The 18,466-nt window shown below is 39.2% G+C and overlaps 1 long non-coding RNA gene across 1 annotated transcript; it reads left to right on the forward strand.

Annotated features, from left to right (window-relative positions):
• The first annotated feature begins 8,015 nt into the window (after positions 1–8,015).
• On the forward strand, positions 8,016–9,187 carry LOC130548260 (uncharacterized). The gene is made up of 3 exons (XR_008961998.1): positions 8,016–8,473; positions 8,591–8,706; positions 9,026–9,187. It is a non-coding gene; the product is annotated as an uncharacterized LOC130548260 (long non-coding RNA).
• The last annotated feature ends 9,279 nt before the right edge of the window (positions 9,188–18,466 follow it).

Raw genomic sequence — 18,466 nt, forward strand, 5'->3', positions numbered from 1 at the left:
TAAATCACTGAGACATTTCTCAAAATATCTTCCTTTTGTGTGCCACAGAAAAAACGAGTCATATACAGTTCTGAATGACATGAGCATGAATAAATGATGGGATTTTCATTTTTGCTTGAATTCTCCCTTTAAGGTTGCTGTTGAGTGAAATCTTACAGTTAGATGAATTGACAAAGTAAAAGTGCACACTAAAGTACAGATAGCCTTGCAATGGCACGTTCACTTTGAACGATCCTTGAGCCGGAAAAATGCGGCGCTCAATCTTTTCAGCCTCGCAATACGTTCGCCGCAGCCGGTAATGTAGACAGGCCTTTAGCCCCTAAGGTAATAAAAACCAATGAGATCTCCGAGGCACGCCAGGTCTCGAACTATAAACTCTCTTTTCTCAATGCCAGCCGCGCACCTACAGACGGAAGCGGTCCTGTTCAAGTCGTTTAAAAAACTACTTTTATTTCTTCCACCCTTGCAGCTTCGCGGCCGTTTGCCTCCACAGAGAATTTTTCACAGAGCGCGCAGCATCTCTTGTTTGTCTGCTCGAAGCCGCTTGCAGAAAAATCTGCATGACGGCTCCTTTTGCCAGAAACAGCTGTATGAAGGGCATCTTTAATGCAAGCTCGCAGCGATACAAATCCCTGTGAAATCCAACGCTTCCAGGTCATCACATTTTAGCCTGGTGTTTGGGCTGAGAGAGGTGCTTATTCGGCTGGCGCTGTGTCCATGGAATCGTCTTCTTTCTGATTTGTTTGTCTGAATGTAGGTAAAGCGAACCATCAGCAGCCTCAATTCATAGTTCAGCGTGTTTTGAGGTGACTTAAAGGGACAGTTCAGTCAAAAATGAAAATTCTCTCATCATTTTCTCACCCTCGAGTTGTTCCAAATCTGATGAACAAAGACAAAGATATTTGGAAGAATGCTTGTAACTAAACAGCTCTTGGCCACCATTGACTTCCATAGTGGGAAAAATGACAATGGTAGTCAAAAGTGCCCCAGAACTGTTTGTTTTCCTACATTCTTCAAAATATCTTTTTTGTGTTGAACAGAACAAAGAAATTTATAAAGCAATTTTTCCTACTATGGGAGTCAATGGTGGCCAATAACTGTTTGGTTACAAGCATTCTTCCAAATATCTTTCTCTGTGTTGATCAGAACAAAGACATTTATACAGATTTGGAACAAAACAGAATTTTCATTTTTGGGTGAACTGTCCCTTAAAGCAGTGGTTCTCAAACTTTTTCGTTGTAAGGCCCCCTTTATGTTAAGTGCATCGCTTTGCGGCCCCCCATATAAAGACGTATAATCTTAAACTTAGAATTTTTATTAAACCAAAAACATTCAGTTATACAATGCTGAAACCTCAATTCTTTTGGTTGGTGGTGTCATTTTTCTGATGTTTGATTGCATAAAATCTATGATAAATTTCTATATTTCATAAAATGCCACAAAATCTGTGGCCCCCTAGATCCATCTTGGGGGCCCCCAGGGGGCCACGGCCCCCAGTTTGAGAACCACTGCCTTAAAGTTACAAAGGCTTCTCTTTTATAGCGTTGGAGGTCTTAATAAAGTTCCTCTGAGATCTCTGACTTGCAAGCGCAGTCGTTGTCTTATCAGTTTGAGGCGTCGTTGATGTGCTATCCATCTTGTCCTTGATGTATCTTTTTTTGTTTGTTTTAATCTAAATGGTGACTTGAGTATAACAACCTTCGAGGTTGCACGGTTTGGTTGGGGGTTGTGGGGAGGATTGTTGCCCATCAAACTGATTCAAAGACATGGTATTGATCCCTTGGCCTTATATAACTAATTCCAGCCGAGCGTCACACCAACAAACGCTCTTTCAAACAGCTTGATTTATTATCAGCCACAATGACACAGAGGTGGAACCGTTCGAGATGCCCATCTGTCCATCACTTCATGCTGTAATGTGCTTCAGTATTAGCTGCGGCTAGCGTGCCATTACTACGCCTTTCACAGAGGATGTCACAGCACATCAAGAACTTCATTTCAGCTCGCGAGAGGCCAGTTTTGAATTTTTTCAATGTGCTTCGTGTGAGCTGACTATATTTGGAAAAGTTTTGACTGCTTTTGTTATAATATTCAAGTATTTGTTGAATATTGCAGAATCACGTTCAAGATCTGTATGGAAGAGTGGCTTGTTTTTTAAATAATTCAGTAATTAGTTAATGATTCATAGAACGGATGAACCACATGGTCTCTGCGTTTCCCAGTTTAGCAATCCCAGCATGCATCTCTCCAGCTGTGAACCTGGCAGGTGGTTTTCTCTTATCACGGTTCTCTTCCTCCACGTTAAACCGTCATCAAACATCACAGCCTCCCTCGCGCTGCGCCGGATGTTTATGGGAAGTGATTTTATTGCACAAATATAATCCAAACAAGTCTACAGCGTTTTAACAAGTCACCTGCCGTTTAAAACAAAGCTGTTCAGGACGGTTTTATAACCCCGTATAACATTTCATTGGGAAGAGCTGAATTAGCAATTAGTTCAAGAATCATGGTTCGTGTCGCTCGGTTTCGCTTACGATGCGTCCGTGTCATGATCATCTACTCCAAAGTTTACTTTGAAATCCCGCAGGTAGACAGAAGGTCACTCCATGCGGGCCCGAGCGCACTACCATGCAACCGCTTATTTATTAATTTTCCGCCGGCGATTGGTCACAAGATGCTTTTGAAAGCCAAACGGCGATGCCTGGAATAAGTATCGAGTGTTTGTGAAGGCGTTTGCACGCGGGTGTGTGTGATAGAGAATGTAACGTTTACCTCCAGAGACACAGCATTTATTATGCGCCGCTTGCATGCAGCCCTGACCTTTACCCACAATCCCGCAGTCTCCCATTGGCACCACGCAGTCATTAACAGGGTTTAACCTTTCGTAGGCATCAGGGAAGGGAGAGGAACGGCAAGAGTCCTGTTACATATTGGTTTTATAACACGGAGACGAACGTCTTACCACAAAACCCTGTATAGTTTAACCAGCACCTAAATCTGCTAAATGCAATTTCATACTACAGGGTTTCCCCAACACAAGAATTAGCGGGAAAGAACGATAAAGATAGGAACCAAAAGGATGCTGGGAAGGAGTTCACAGACGCTGATATATAGAGCGGTCGCCACCATCAGATACTGTGCGTCGCCTAAGAAATCAACATGTCGGGTGAGAGAGAGACAAAGAAAACGATTAGACTGGAGACGGTTTGGCCAATAAGATTACCAGCTGCCAATGGAGACCCAGCTGGAGCCGCTGGTCCTTCAGAAGGATCTAGTGAAGATCGACCCTCTGATCAGTTCCTTATGAGAATCCCTTTCTAGATCTTCAACAAACGTTCTCGTATGGAGATCTTTGGATAAGTAACGTATAAAGACCTTACATAATGAAGCGTTATGTTTTAAGATGGTATATCTTTAAGCTTTAAGATGGTATATTATGATATTAATAAGTAGGCCTCTACCAAACTGTGTTAACAACGACAACATTTATTTATATAGCACAAGAAACAACAGATGTTGACCAAAGTGCTTCACAGCGAATGAATGCATCTGTACTTAGCCAGCCAGTCCAAGACCCCCTGGTAACAAGTAGAGGGTTTGTAATGAAAGATAAAACTAGATTATTTTTCAATTTCATAATACTTAATGATTTGCTTTTTATCATGTTTAACGTGATTTAGGTGTGTTTATTACTAATGTGCAGTTGTAGTTGTTTTTTACTGTTAGCCTGAGGTCCAGATAACCGTAAAAGCAAAATAAATTTGATTGCGCTAAATAGATTAGCAAGACTGAATATCTGTTGGCTAATCTGCTCTCGCAGCGCAGAGTAAATAATGCAAAATCGTGTTATAGTAGCCTATTTGATTCGCCAAAAATCACGAGGAATACATGCAGGACAATAATTCATGTCATCTTATTGATCCACAGTGCAATGGAGTCGCTGTTGACAGTTTGGTTCGTCTAAAACAGTCAGTTGTATTCATTAGCAGTATGGGTTGCGAACAAAAAACATAGCTGGAGGCTACAGAACTGCTGCTATGCTAATTGGTGCTAAAAATGTTAATTTGTGTTTAAACTCACAAATAGCTCTCAGCGATGAATTCTGAGAATGAGTTGGGATACGAAGAAAAGATGAGTGAGAACGAGCAGTCACAGGAAGTAAATGGGTGGTGATTAGACTTTAATCAGAGAGATCTGATTGGTTGGGCTGGGTGATTGACAGCTCTACTTTATTTTAGGCTTAATTGCAGAATGACTTCTGATGGTGAGGGATAACATTGTTTCTCTTGGTATCCACCTCATTGGGAATGTGTGTTTAGTTAACATAAAATGAAAATGTTACTTTTACTTTTAAACAACTTTTCCAAAATATATTTAATTTACTTGTTAGACAGTACACATTCTTGGTAATGGTTTACATTTGCATTCATTCGTATAGCAGACGCTTTTATCCCGAATGACCTTTTGCTTACAAAGTAACTCGAAAAATAAGCTTAATTTAAAGCGAAAAGGTTATTTTCATTATTTTCACTTTACCTAATGAAGCTGGATTTATTTCGATTTTATAGTAGATTTTAATATATCTATGATAATGTTTAGATATTTGATCCAAATCCACATTGGAAAAAGTATTTACTTATTTTTTGTGTGTTAATTTGCTTATTTTTTGCACAGTTTTTTAGGGAAATTTACTTACATTTTTGTGGCAATTTTTTGTAAATCTTACTAGTTGTTGTTTTTTTTCAGTGCAGGAAGAATATTGATCAACACATTTAAGGACAGTTCACCCAAATATAAAAATCTATTACTCATTTCAAACCTGTATGACTTTATTTTTTCAGAAGATATTAAGAAGATATTTTGAAGAATGTTGGTAACCAAACAACATTGGACCCCATGGACTTCCATTGTATGAACACACAACCACTGACACATTTCTGAAAAGATATTCTTTTGTGTGAATTCATATACAGGTTTTGAATGACGTGAGGGTGAATAAATGATGACTGAATATTTATTTTTGGGTGAACTATCCCTAATAAATGATTGAATGATTGAAATTAGCCAACATTCATTAAGCATCTTGATGACAGAAAGTATTCATTTTTATTCCCTGTCTACAAGAAAATAAATCAGGCTTTCTTTAATTATTATATTCATTTATTTTTCCAGGGTTTGAGGAACTTCAAGAGGTTTGGAAAGCAATGCTTCTCCGTTCATCATTTGGAGTAGATCCCCGTGAGGAAACGCTGGAAATCTCTCAGGAACCTCTTTGCTGAAAATATCTCAGCAGACAACACGCACACACACACACACACACACACGCACACACACTCAAAGGCAGCACTTACTCTCAGTTTTCTACTGTTGGCTCTTGATAAGCAGCCCATCAGAGCTGTGCAGAATTTTACCAGTTTGAACTTCACAGCTTTACTCTTCCTCTGGGGGTATAAAATAAAGTCGAGGTTTTTTTAGACACCGAACATGCATGGGAAAAATGTACAATGTTGCCTGCCACACATGCAGACCCACATATATATATGCACACGCAAGAAGCAAAGGGAATTTTTTAACCAAAGATAAGGAAGAATGCGTCGGCAAGACTTGAAATTATAAAAACTTTGTCTGTTTTTTTATTTAATAGCTCGTAGTGTCCTGGGAAATCAGAATATATTGCCTTTCACGGCTGATTTTGTGCTGGAAATGGTTTTGGAAACACAACACTTTGAAGGCGTTGCACTGCGAACCGTTTTGTTATTAAACGGGGAGCGTTGGTGGCGGTTTGTGTGTTTTGTTGTAGGGTTGTGTGAACTGTTGTGTGTTGATCAAACCTGTGGTGGAGGAGTTTACGGTAAATGTGATTGCATTGAGAAGCCACTGTTGGAAACCAGGCCTTTCGGTTTGATAATATTACAGTTTTTTACCACTTTTTACAGTGATATTAAAAGCTATATTTTTGATATATGATTCATGGAAAATGAAAATATATACACTGGGTTCCAAATTATTATGCAAATGATATCTTTCTCTGGTTTTCCTAATTTGTCGATGCAAATGACAGTCAGTATTATTTTCAAGTAATCAACAGTTAGGGTACATTTGGAATTTTATTGAACAAACCTCCCACTGACAACAGTATTTATTTAAAAAATGAAAAACTCAAAATGCACTGTTCCAAATTATTATGCACAACAGAGTTTGAAAACATTTCATAGGTTGTAAAAAACTGAAAATGGTCATTTGTTGAATTTGCAGCATTAGGAGGTCATATTTACTGAAATCAAAAGCTATTTCAATCAAAAACAACCTAACAGGGCAAGTTACATGTTAACATAGGACCCCTTCTTTGATATCACCTTCACAATTCTTGCATCCATTGAACTTGTGAGTTTTTGGATAGTTTCTGATTGAATTTCTTTGCAGGATGTCAGAATAGCCTCCCAGAGCTGCTGTTTTGATGCTAACTGCCTCCCACCATCATAGATCTTTCGCTTGAGGATGCTCCAAAGGTTCTCAATAGGGTTGAGGTCAGGGGAGGATGGTGGCCACACCATGAGTTTCTCTTCTTTTATGCCCATAGCAGCCAATGACACAGAGGTATTCTTTGCAGCATGAGATGGTGCATTGTCATGCATGAAGATGATTTTGCTACGGAAGGCATGGTTCTTCTTTTTGTACCATGGAAGAAAGTGCTCAGTCAGAAACTCTACATACCTTGCAGAGTTCATTTTCACACCTTCAGGGACCCTAAAGGGGCCCACCAGCTGTCTCCCCATGATTCCAGCCCAAAACATGACTCCGCCACCTCCTTGCTGACGTCGCAGCGTTGTTGGGACATGGTGGCCATCCACCAACCATCCACTACTCCATCCATCTGGACCATCCAGGGTTGCACGGCACTCATCAGTAAACAAGACTGTTTGAAAATTAGTCTTCATGTATGTGTGGGCCCACTGCAACCGTTTCTGCTTGTGAGCATTGGTTAGGGGTGGCCGAATAGTAGGTTTATGCACAACTGCAAGCATCTGGAGGATCCTACACCTTGAGGTTTTCGGGACTCCTGAGGCACCAGCAGCTTCAAATACCTGTTTGCTGCTTTGCAATGGCATTTTTGCAGCTGCTCTCTTAATCCGATGAATTTGTCTGGAAGAAACCTTCCTCATTCTGCCTTTATCTGCACGAACCCTTCTGTGCTCTGAATCAGCCACAAATGTCTTCACAGTACGATGATCTCGCTTAAGTTTTCGTGAAATATCTAATGTTTTCATACCTTGTCCAAGACATTGCACTATTTGACGCTTTTCGGCAGCAGACAGATCCTTTTTCTTTCCCATATTGCTTGAAACCTGTGGCCTGCTTAATAATGTGGAACGTCCTTCTTAAGTAGTTTTCCTTTAATTGGGCTCACCTGGCAAACTACTTATCACAGGTGTCTGAGATTGATTTCAGTGATCCAAAGAGCACTGAGACACAATACCATCCATAAGTTTAATTGAACAATATAAAATTAAATGTTTACGACACTTAAATCCAATTTGCATAATAATTTGGAACGCAGTGTACAGTACATAAATATATAAAACTGTATGCAATATATACAAACTATGCTCAGGTTTGACAAAAAACTGTATCAAAGTACAAAAAGAGATTTCAATGAACGCAAGCATCTCAAATTCTTTAAAGGGGATGTGCACGTGTGTTTCATGCATTCTGACTTCTTTACAATGTTAAATGTGCTGGCTTCTCATGCTTGTCATGGTCTACAAAAAACGAGTTGGACGTGTGACGTAGTATTTCTGCGCTCGATACACTCCCCCAGCGTTCGTAAAGGTTTCTGAAAGTTTTTTTCGAACATGAAATTCCATTTCGTGACAACTTTTCTTAGTCCCTTATCGGACAGTTCTCCAGGAAATGCTCATAGAAAATATGAAATAATCATTTAATTTGTTTCTTTTCTCAGGTGAAAAGAGTTGAGACTTGAACACCCTCAACATCATGAAGGCGCAACCGTTGAGCAATTTAACCGTCTACAGGGATAACTTCACCACGTAGCATGTTTAATTCAGCGAGCGGTGTCCGGTTATCATCTCATACATTAATACATTTTTGCATTTTAATCTCATTTTACATTCCCAAAATAATCTAATTATGATAATGGTCATGCTAAACACATTGCATTGTGGAATATTGTTCTGACATAATGTACTCGCACACTGCACGTTCTGACAAATGTAGTAGGTCATTTCTTGCATGCCAAAGTACGCTAATATTGTGTAGTCATACACAGAGCACAGTGTGCACACTACGTGCTACATTCTTTAAAAACTAGAGGTTCAAGTACTGTATGTCATTGCAAACATGAGATGCTCGTATATTCCCACTCGCTCTTTTTCAAAGGGAGTTTTCACCTGACTTGGTTCCCAGCGGTATTGTCCTCCTCCGAGCAGCTGAGATCTCAAGGTCTTCTGTAGAGGTACCAGCGATCCTTAAACTCCACCGTATATATTTACCTCCGTGTTTTTAAGCTGTCTCTACCCCCCATGTGTGAAGATAATAATATTCTGCTCTATTTCTCATTGTCTCCGTGAAGCAAATTGCTTGTCGTCGCTTATCGAGGATAGGGAGGCGGAGAGGGAACACAAGAGTGTTAAATGATCATCATTCCTTGTGAAAGTTGGCCCATGTGTGCAACCAATACACACACTCGTGAGTAAGCAGTGACCTTTGACATTCGCTTGAGACTTGAAACATGTTTTGAGACGGCGTGTAGAATTTTATATTATTTTTTAATTTATACTTTGTTTCTTTCTTTCTTTTCTGTCTTTCTTTTTTCTTTATTTATTTATTTACTTACTTATTTTATTATTATTATTTGTTTTATTTTGGAGCACTATCCTTCGTAATTTCATTAAATTGTGCTGAAACTATCCGTTTTCATGTAATGTGCCTTATGAAGAGAATGTAAGAATGTAAACTTCTTTTTAGATGTCTGTTCTCTCTCGCTTTTTTGTTTCCTTCTCGGCAGCGTCTCAGGGACGGGCTCGTGTGTGTGTGTGGGGGGGTGTTCTCCTATAACTTTCCCTCAAGAACAGCGAGAAATTAATTGCTTCAGACTTAAACAAAAAAAAACAAAATCAACCAATTTCACGCGTATCGGAAGGCCCTTCAAGGTTTGTGCACCTCGTCTTATAAAAAATAATAAAAGACGACTGATTATAGAAGTCATGTTTTATAAACAACAAGCATGCCAATCACCAAAAAACAATTCTGTTTCGCCGTCACGAATGTTGCATTGTTTTGTCATCTGTTGTTTTTGTTTTTTATTGTTGTTGTTGTCTTCTAGAAGCTCTTACATTTTTCTAGCTCAGCGTGTTTTGTGAAAGATTTCAGTTCGTCACAAACTGATATCGATTCCCCTATCACGCGGTTTAGCCTGTTTCTTTATCTGCCTGACTAGGTCGAGTAATCGGGCGTCAACGTTGCGCAATAACTTCGATACAGATCCAAATACAGCTGACGTGCTTGTGACTTTTGTGGGAATGGCAGGCGATTACCGTGAACAGAAAGCGAGTGGATGTGCTACGCCGGTACAAACAGTTTAATTAAACCCAGTGTCAGGTCATTGATTTCTACATGTCAAAAGTCACGCAGATTATAAAAGATTTCAGGGAAGATTTTAACACCTGGGTGAAGTAGCTATTGCTATCATGCGTGCGTGATTTTATGCCTAGAGGACTCTGTTATTATAAATATGATAATAATAATCTATGGCAAAAAATAGAAATATGGAGATACATGGTTTCAGAACGACGGCTATACGTACTATACGTACAACTTACTATAGTATTTTTTTTCCATTGGAGTGGCATGCGAACGACATTGCATATAAAATGATTTTGTTTTATTTATTTATTTTATTTGTCAGTATTAAGAGTGGATACAAAGGAATCTCGACTTTTTTTAATGCTCCTTGCTTCTGTTGTCTCTTCACATGAACGATTCACCTGTCAGCGAGAGAATGAAGGAGATTTCTGCCAAATCATCCCGCAACCTTTTCGCTCCGGGGGTTTCACGGCGGTCAGACTCATCAAACGCGGCCAAGATGGAGCGTGCCGGTCGACCGAAGAGGAGCGCGGTCAGGGAACGTGTTAAAAAAGCACAATCACACTTTCACAAATGCACACGTTTAAAGTCAACATGAAGTCAAATTTGCATTCTTAATACATATTAATCTAAATGATTGCAGAACTATCTTCATAATCTTTGAAATTTAATCTTTGAGGTTTATTTGCAACTACCCAAGTACACCTGCAATTTATTGTTGCAAACAGAGATGGCGATATAGAGTCAAAAGTTAAAACCTAGAGAGCGCTATCTATTAGCATTTACATTCATGTCAATGTTTCGCATGCTACGTCACATTATAATAATGCAAGTAGTGTCATTTAATGTCGACTCGTAACTCCCTAGAGGAGATGTCCACAAACAAAAACTCGCACCACACCTTTTAGCAATAAATACACAGCAAGCTTGCGACGGAAAAGTGCTGTCGCTTGACTCCATTGATCCTCTCCCCCCCCCTGCGGTTATATCTCTTTCACCTTCTCTCTAAAGCGCTTGAGCATCAGACACTCTTGTCAGTCAGCAGGGAAGGCACCTCATCTAACCCCTGATACGCCCTCCCATGGGAGGGGGGCAGAGAGGGGGGACCCCAGGGTGCAGCCGGAGGTTCTGGAGGTTTATTTCTGCCTTCATAAATCCACTGACAACCTCGCTCTGACCTCTCAGTGTCTGTCGATACGGCATCTGTAAGGCAACATTTCTCACGGTACCTGCTCGACGTTAGAGGTTTGCATTTGTTATCTGACAACTCGTGCCTTAAAGGTTAGTTTTGTGCTCACCTCAAAGTTGCTTGAAAAAATGAAATGAAATCTCCTAAGAACTACAGCAGGGATGGCAGAAAAAGGTATTGGGCTAGGTCTCAGGATACCTGTCAAGAATGAGGTCATGTTTTACCACACTATAAGGAAGAAAAAAGGAAGAAAAATACATTAGGATTTGTTTAAAGAAAATGCTGGAAGTTTTAAACATTTTCTTGAATTTCTTAAATCAGGTTTCTTAAATTTTCTTATTTCTTGAATCAGATTTTTTTTGCGTTGAAGCATTATTGGCAAAGGAAGCACATCTACCCTCGCAATTCTCAGTTACAAGTAGAAAAATGTGCACATTTTAAAAATGTTATGCATTTATAAATCAATGTAATATTTGTGAATGCAGATTAAATTAAAGGGGTCATATGGCGCGAACACGTGTTTTTCTGTGTCTTTGGTGTGTTATAAGTTGCCCATGCATGTAGACACGTAAAATTGCAAAAATGTAAGTGTCGGAACAAAAGATGCATAATATCTAAAAGCGAATGCTCAGCTAGACCTGCCTGAAACGCCTCGTGTAACCACACCCCCACAAATCTACGTCAGTTCATGGTATGAGTTGATTAAGACCGCCCAAATGTATGCGTAAGTCAGTACGGTCAGTACAATTGCTTTGGAACCCGATGTTCCAAATATGGTGAGAGGCGTTACATTTCCGTGACACGCTTGCAGTATTCGACCAATCACTATGCACTGGTTAACTGGCCAATCATAGCACACCTCGCTTTTCAGAGCGATGAGCTTTGTAAAAAATCTGTGCGTTTCAGAGAGGCGGGGCAAAGAGGAGATACAAACATGCACGGTATGTGGAAAATACAGCGTTTTTAACCTTAAATCCTGTATACACATTGCATTACATCTAAAACAAACCATAATATTCATTTTAGCCGTGTCATATGACCCCTTTAAAGAAAACCATTGTATTACAGCAAGAGTTAAACAATACAAAAACACTATTAAAGATTTATAATCTAATAAGAGACACCTCCAAAAGTAGGAGAAATTGCAGAAAAACTTAAATAAAAAGGGTATTGTGTAAAAAATATTTGAAGAGATTCCAAAATGAGATAACTCAGTTTTAAAAAAATCTTATTTTAAATATAATAATAATACATTTTTTATTATGTTATCATGTTTTTTATTGTGTTAGTTGGCTGTATTTTTTTAGTTATTTTGGATTAAATCAAAACAAATCAACTGCAATTTGATTGATATTAATTGGAATGCACAATAAAAAACATGATTTTAGATTTTTTTTAAAACGAAGTTATCTCATTTTGGAACCAAACCTTTCATTTGTACATTCACAAAAAAAATGTAAATATAAAAAAAATTGTGTTTTGTAATTCTAATTGATTTTGTGTTAATGAACAAGTAAAAAGACACAGCCCTGGTTTCACAGACAAGGCTTTAGACTAGTCCCAGACTACAATTCATTTTGAGCTATCTTAACTGAAAACAACTTGCCCGGACATATTTTAAAATATATCAGTGCCATTGTTTTGTCTCAAGATGCACATCAGTAATGGTTTCTTATAAGGCATTTTAATAAAAGCGACTTAAATAGCCTAAATTAACTAAGGCGTAGTCCTGGCTTAGGCTAAGCCTTGTCCATGAAACCGGGTCACAAACAGTTAAGTTAAGGATAACCCAAAAGAAAAAAAAATAGAACCCTGCCCAAACTCGATCGAAAATTTTATGGATTTAATGGTAATTGTATTGGTTTTAATGGAAACTAAAATGGTGTCAACTGGTATGTGATTGACTCTATTGGTGGGGTGTTATCTGGCAAATCAATCCTATTAATGCCCAAAACACACTACAAAAATGAATTTTGTAATAATTTTAATGGACAAAGCCAAAGGTTCATGGTGGTATTTTATTAGAAACCATTATCATTTCTGTGGTGGTTTTTATTGGGTTTCTAGTTGTTTTAAGCAGGGAATGCTCTTAAAATATATTTTATAAATAATTTTTGCTGAAATGTGACCTGCATGTGTTTCCTAGAGATCCTGCAAATAAATAAGCGAAAGAAAAAGGCAAAGTGACACCGCCCGCTGATGGCCGGTTCTTGTAGCTCCATGAAAACAGCCCATAGTCACAGTTGTGTTTCCTTCGGCGTTGAGTTTCTAGGGAGGGATTTTCATTTCCGACTTGATGAATGATGATTGCAGGTAAAAGATCCAGTCGGTGTGCGGCTAGTGCACTTGTCTAAGAGGTTGTTTTGTCAAAACCCCGTATAGTGGAAAATAAAAAGGTGCAAAGTTTGTTTTGGTGAGCTTAATAGAGCCACCTGCTTTTCCTGGTGTGAGAAAAAAAGTCTGTAAATATCACCGCTCAGAGTACACAAACACATTCACAAAGTTTATCCATTTAAATGACCAGGGAAGATACGAGTGCATCGCATGAGACATGAATACCACATCATAGGAAGGCAAGGGTCTTTGTTGAGGGAGTGTGTTTGCACTTCAGTTGCATAATATGAAAAAGGTAAAAGGAAGAAAGGAATAGTAGTTATTAAAAGAAAAGACAATTTAGAGAAAAGACTTAGGGTCAAGAGCCTCTGCCTTGCGCCGTCATTGGACAGGTTTTTAATTAAGAAGCCATGTCTTTGTTGCCGAGTAACTCGGCACAGTATCAAGAGGATAATTAGCTCGTGTTTTGATTGTTTAAGCGTAAGTGATTTTAATTGATGAACATTAGTTTGTTTATTTCGGTAACAAGGTTTTGCTGCCTCATTGGCAACGTGCGTGTGTTGCAAGTTCCCACACGCTCACAGAGACACACAAAAGTGAAAACACAGAATAATGTAATTGTAGTATGTTTTTGTAGTTTATGTATATGTAGTATTTATCTATGTTATGTTGATAACACTTTACAACAGTGCTGTTTGTTAACAGTAGTAAATGCATTAGCTAACGTTAGCTAACAATGAACAATTTAGTTTTTCAGCATTTATTAATCTTTGTTAATGTTCGTTCATGTCAATACAGTTATTCATGTTAGTTCATGGTACATTAACTTAACAGGCACAACGTTTGATTTTAAAAGTGTTTTAGTAAACGCTGAAATGAACATAAGATAAGATTACTAAATGCTTTAGAAGTATTGTTCATTGTTAGTTCATGTAAGCTATGCATTAACTAATTGTTAATTAACAACTAAATAATTTTTACAAATAGCACCTTATTATAAAGTGTTACCATTTTGTTATATTTTTTGACAGGTTTAAAATATCTTCTATTTTCTTTTTTGGGTGAACTATCCCTTTCAGGTTATTTTGTTCACGCACGCACACGTCCAGTTGGTCATGTTGGCAGGGATGACATCTTCAGGTTCACTCCCAACGGGAATCCCGTGACATGCAACCTCTCAAAACGTCTGCCTGGATCTATCAAATACACCAACAACTTTTCATCCATCTCAGTTTGCATTTTTTCTTTTATTCATTCCATTGCCCCTTTTTCAATCCCCTTGATGTTTCAGGTTGGCAGCGTCCTCTGGACTGGATCCATGCGTTGCTGCTCACTGCTTTTCTCCCATTGGCTCATCTGTGTTGAAAAGATCCAGATTGAAAGAGCCAAAGGATGCAGCTAAGAACCCTGACGGTTCTACAGGTGGTCCCTGATCAGTTTGAGAGGCGCTGTAGTCGTCTTATGCTCATTAGAGCCCCCTGACAGTTTGGAGAGAGAAATCTGGAGGGGAAAAACAAGAATAGGAGAGGAGGAACTTGCAGGAAGATCAGCTTGGAGATGAGACATGGAGCAAAAGATAAAACGGAGAAGAACCGCCTTTATCTGTTCATTCTTCTGCCCTGCGAGAGCCCTCCTGCCATTGTTACCTTGTTGTATGACACGGCTGAGGTTTCTCATTATATCATACGGTTATATTTTACCACAGTGTCACAGAGACCAAAATATCACATTTTCAGAAGGAGCCTTCAGGAGAAACATCAGAAAAACGGAATAATTGAAAGCTATTTGGTCTCAGTTTAATCTCTTTTCTCTCATCTGAGATGTGACGCAACTAATGCAGATGCGTCTAGTACATCTTGGTTTATTGGTATTGGTTGTAATTTGGTTAATGTTGATGGTACAATTTAGTTTGCACGCATTTTGTAATCATGACTTGTGTAATTACGACTTCCAAATGTAAGAAGTTCCCAGGAGGACATAGAGGTAATAAATAGATGCAGCATTTTCATCTAAATCACGTTCACGATACATGACGTTAATGCTGCTAATTTTATATTCATCGTAAAAACCCTGCGATGTATTTTAAACCAACTTCTAAGAAATAAAATGCAATCCTTAACTTTTGCCTCTCTATCACCATCTCTGTTTGTATCATATATTGCAGGTTACTTTAGATACTTTACGTGTGTTACAGTCAAATGACGTCAAACGGACATTTTCCGGAAATCATACCCGATCTAAAATGATGAATTATTTTAGTAATGTACGCGTAATGTTCGTTCTGAACACCAACTGATTTGTGTTTATTTTTAACCAAAAGTTCTGGATTTAAAAATCAGCGAGAAAAAGAAAATGACGGAGGAAAACTTCTTCAGGGAGAAGTTCTGAAGTCGTTCCAGTTAACCATCAAAGAAACTCATCTTTCGTTCTTTTTTCCAAATCTTTGATATTCAGATGGTGGTGCTGTGAGAAATGCATCTTTATATTTGTTTGGAACTTATAGAGCGAGTGAGCGCGCTGGAAATGTCAACGGTGTAAATACCAGCATTTGTTCTTCTTCTCTCGATCAATAGAGAATATCATTATATTCCCTGCAAGGCTCAGGCGTGCAAAGTTTCCTGAACTTTGCTTTGATAGCTCTTACTCTTCTCACATTCTCGATCTCAAATGTGTGGGTGTGTTCTGATTGTGGCCTCATCTCTTCTGTAAAGGCGACAGAAGAGACTAGATGAGACAAAGAGAGAACAATGAGCTAAGAAGCTTTGAGGTTAAAGCAACAACGAGCAACTTTTTGACCTTAAAATAATGTCTCTAAAATTATTTTAGTGGTAGGTCAACTTTTAAATGGACGAATTTTACTGCCGTTGCTACCTAAGCAGCCTCCTATCGGCTGAAATTGCACTTGTAACTTTGATGTTCGGGCCGGTACAAGCCCCGCCTATCCCCTGCTTTACGGCATATGTCACGTTTTACTATGCCGTAAACAGCTAACAGTACGAACCAAAACATCACCATGGCAGAGCCAGCCAAAAAACCAAAGAGGGTTTTGTCGGAGGAAGCAAAGAAAAGAAAGCGAGAGAGTGATCGGACACGAGGCCGGTCACGAATCAATATCGGACGGGCTTACACTCGGTGGCGCGAGCAGCAAGAGGCAACGGGTTGCAAAACGGATGGAGACCTAGCGGTCCGGCTCCTGGATTTATAAGTGTTATTTGTACATTTTTTGTTACTGTCCTGTACTTTTGAACGTATTTGTTATTAGTCTGTGTCATTGGCACACCACCGGTTCACACTTCATAAGCGTAAGGTAGCTGAGAGATAATGTGTCGATAGCTAGCATGTTTTCGTGTCTCGTCATGAATGTGTGTAGTGCTTGTAAATAAAGACTAAACATCCAAACTAAACATGTTGTGGTAAAAAGTAGCAGATTCTTTAGTTCAGACCAGTAAACCGCGTAAATGTTGAACAGTTCAGTTGTTGAGTAGGCTAATGTTGTCGTTTTATATATATATATATATATATATATATATATATACATGCTATGCGCTGTTTTCATAGCGTATCTGGGTCCGCCGGGTCCATCGGTTTAGTAAACAAACTCACGTGTATTGAGCTGCCAGCGGGAAATCTTTGCGACAGTTTTTATGACACTGCATACAGACAATTCCGCTTATCAACCACGTGGGGCAACAGTGAGCAGAAGTTGCTCGTTGTCGCTTTAAGTGAGACAAGATCAAGAAAAGAGCATATGAGATGAGAAGAGAAAGAGGGCAATATAGAAGTGATAAGACCTAACTATCCTGGAGAAGAGATTCAAATGGAATGAGATGAAAGAAAAAGAGATAAGAAAAAAGAACCCCTTCCTATAAGATGAGAAAGAGAGAGCGAGCGAGAAATAAAACAGAAGAGATGCAAAATGAAAGAGAAAGAAAAGAGAGCAGTAGAGAAGCGAGTAGAGAGTTGAGACCAAACATAGTGTCCCTATCCTGATAGTGGTCTTATCCGTTTAAAACAGTGTACGGTGAGGAGTTGTTTTCATGAGACGAGAAGAGCACAGCTGTGAGTTGATTCTCCCTCTTAGAAGAGCGATGGAGAGAGAGAGAAATAGAAATGGACAGACAGTAAGTCATTCAGTCAACGGAGGCGGTAACAGAGATTTATTACTGTAACAATGATGCTCCTGAAGGAGCCGTGAGAGTCAGAACAATAAGAAACAGAAGAGCGTGTCCTAGAATCCTTTCTGCTCAAAACTGTAGCATCATTGCATCCCCTTTCTTTTCTCCCTCCTGCATCCTCCATAAAACACACCATCCGTCATTACACGAGCCCTCGTGGTTAGAAAAACTGATTGTAAAGCCACAAAGAGTGAAATAGTGGTAAGGGTGTGGTGATACATGTCTGTGTTAACCTGGAGGCTTCATCCTTTTGTAGAGATGTCAACAGCACCACCTACTGGAGAGTTTTGGTTTTTGTTGTGGCACTTTTGAAGCCTGTTTTATTAGCATGTGTTTTTCTCTCTTTTCATGGATGTTTGTAGAAGCCTGCATGCAATTTGCGCGTTTCCTTTAAAGCCCGCTTACGCAATCCCTTTTATCTCCAAAAAAGAAAAATATTTATCCCCTGAACAACGACGGCGGTTTAAAAACAACGATTGGTTTAAATTTCACAGTTCACAGCCGAGTCCAAGCTTCCGTTTAATTAAACATCCACGCGACGATCGGCGCGTTTGAATCTGCAAAATCCTCCGGGTTGACCCGCAGTCGTGGAGTTTTTGCCCGCTGTGAGGGAGAGAGATAATTGGCTGGCTGTTCGTTTGCTAATTGTGTTTTTCTCGTAATTGTCCTTTTTCATCATTAATTCGGGCCGCTCTGGATGCGGTAATGAGCGGCGAGGCGTCGCGTGAAGGGGCCGTGGGTGGCGGAGGACACGGGAAATGAATTTTAACGGATATGAAAGCACTTTCGCGAGGCGCGCGTGTGGGTTGTGCTTTGGCTCAGACTGGAATTATCTCTGATTTTCAGCTACAGTTGTGATGTGGGTCAGACACGCACCTTTTGCTGCCAGAAATCTGTTTTTTATTGAAGAACATTTCTCATGAAAAGTCATATTTGACACAGATGAGGCTATTGTTGACAGAGATCGAGAGAATAAAACTATAAATTGTATAAATGTGCCTACAGAGCACTGTTGTATGGGAGGAACTGAATGAGATGGAATAAGAGATGAAGATGTTTGAATTCATATTGAGATCGCAAGCTTTAGCAATATTGAGCGTATTTCATTACAAGCTTTGCTGAAATTCTGAATAATACACATTACTAGAGCATTTTGTTTCTCGGG

Source organism: Triplophysa rosa, linkage group LG25 (genome assembly GCF_024868665.1).
Source record: "Triplophysa rosa linkage group LG25, Trosa_1v2, whole genome shotgun sequence".
NCBI classification, from domain to species: Eukaryota; Metazoa; Chordata; class Actinopteri; order Cypriniformes; family Nemacheilidae; genus Triplophysa; species Triplophysa rosa.